The sequence below is a fragment of the Triticum aestivum genome, chromosome 3B (assembly GCF_018294505.1).
Source record: "Triticum aestivum cultivar Chinese Spring chromosome 3B, IWGSC CS RefSeq v2.1, whole genome shotgun sequence".
NCBI lineage: Eukaryota > Viridiplantae > Streptophyta > Magnoliopsida > Poales > Poaceae > Triticum > Triticum aestivum.
This window is the reverse complement of record NC_057801.1, coordinates 808,393,801-808,396,077: the sequence shown is the minus strand read 5'-3', so window position 1 is coordinate 808,396,077 and position 2,277 is coordinate 808,393,801.

Sequence of the window (2,277 nt, the reverse complement as noted above, 5' to 3'; positions counted from 1 at the left end):
AGGCTTTAATTTGGAGCAAGTTGCCAATGCAGTCAATGGTCCTTGGATGCTAAGCTAGTGGGGGATTTCAACATGTATCGGCATGAGTATGAAAAATCAAGAGGGTTTCAGTGAATGGATCAGACAGACAATATGATATTGAGATCACCAACAGGAGCTTCACCTGGTCTAATAAGTCGTCTTGAGCCCACCCTCATCAAGCTGGATCGTGTCCTGGTCAATGCAGTGCTGCCTGGAAGGAAACTGGGCCACTGCCACGGCAATCCCTGATGTAACATCTCATCACACTCCTACTGCCTCACGTCCTCTCATGTTATTAATGAATGGTCAAGACGCACCAGCAACTTTGGGGCCAAAACCTCCCTACCTTATCAGCTTTAAGATGAGACGCATCAGAGCAGCAATCAGGGCGCAGCTCTTGCTTGCAGGAACTACTGAAAAACAACAAGCACGCGGTTAATTTTCTTATCTGAGACTGAGTATGTATGGTGCAAGAATGCAGGCGGTTAACTGCTCTGGAATGTTCTCTGCGAGAGCATGCCAACAAAAAATCTCAGCAACTCATTCTTTGGCAAACTGCTTGCTGCTCGTAGTGTAGAAGAAGAGCCAAGCTGTCATGGTGTGCCTATGCCCTATGGGGATGAGAACACCAGATTCTTTCACACAGCAGCCAACTGTCATGCTCGGAAAAATAAAATCAGTGTCTTGGTATGCCAACAAAAACAAGCTGCAGATTGACACGACCTACTCTACAAGCCTGTTTGGACAGCACAGTTTATCAATGCCAACGTTAAATCCTAGTCAACTATATATACAATCCGGTTAATTAATCTGAGGGTTTTCGGAGAACCTTTCTCTTGGGGGGAGATTATCTCTGCAATCAACAGATTGCCGAATAGCCCAAGTCCTCAGGCCTGATGGGGTTCACAAATGAATTCTACAACAAGTTGAAGCATCTTCTCAAGGGTGATCTGCTAGCTAGATTTCTTTCAAGAATTTTATGAGGGCTGAGCAAATCTCAAGGGAGTCAACACTGCATCCGTAGTGCTCCTACCTAAAAAGAACACACCCCAGGAAATTAAGGACTTCAGGCCCATTTCAGTAACCCACAGTTTACCCAAGCTCACTGCTCAAGTGTTGGCCAACCGTCTGCAGAAACACATCTCAGAGCTGGTGCATCCCCCTACAATCTGGCTTCCTTCCCTTGCTGGACGGTGCATCTTCGAGAACACTAGTACATCTTTTTGACATTATTATGGCTGCAAGAGGCTTTGCCCAAAATTGGATACAATGGATAAAATAAGTACGTATTACAAACCAGCTCATCGCGTGTCATTTGTTAACAATGAGTTTGGCAACACCATATACTCCAAAAGTGGGCTACTTTATCTTGGTGGCAGATGTGCTGCAACGGCTGTGTCGTCAGAAATTCAATCTCTGGATGCGGACTTGTTCTTCTTCTTCCCGGTTTTGCAGTACGCAGACGACACACTTGTGCTTATTAAGGGGTCCACTGAACAAGTTATGGTGGCCATCAAACCTAAGGTGGAATGAAGATGATTTAGATCCATCATGGAGGTAAAGGTGAAATCCTCTACAACAGAACCAAAAACCCTGGAAGGAGATATAGGAGGTGGAAAAAGGTGTGGAGATGTGTATCTGACTCAAGATAAGCAGAGGAAGAAGGTACGCGAGTCGTCAGACACAAAAGGATTTGATGTCTGCTCCCATGCGTCAGTTTCAGTTTCAGTTTCAGTTTCAGTTTCAGTTTCAGTTTCAGTTTCAGTGATACACGAATCGGCTCAGACACACGGGCCACTTGTGTCTGACGCGCGGCGTCAGCTTTTACACGGCTTCTGAATTAAGATAGTACTCCGTACTTGTGAACTTTCGTTATGAAGGATTTCAAATTCAACCTGATCGAACACACTTTTATAACACTCTACTTAAAGTAGGGTTTCTTGGTTTAAAATCGTGGAAAAGACTTGTGGGAATCACCAACCAAATTTAAACTGAATCTTGAACAACCGGGGCGGAGCCACATCCAAGACCAAGAGGTGAACAAGTTGATTCTTCTGGGATGCCTTGTTGGATGCTCGCGGTCGCGGCACCAGGAATGATTGCAGAATGAAGATACAAGGGAGAAAACGAGTTACGCATGGTGCCAGACGCAGTGGGGCTTGTGTCTGCCGCCGGGCGTCAGTTTCAGTATGCACCCAGCCAGCCCACGCGCGACGCGACGCGCCGCCTCAGACACACAGGCCAGTTGTGTCTGAC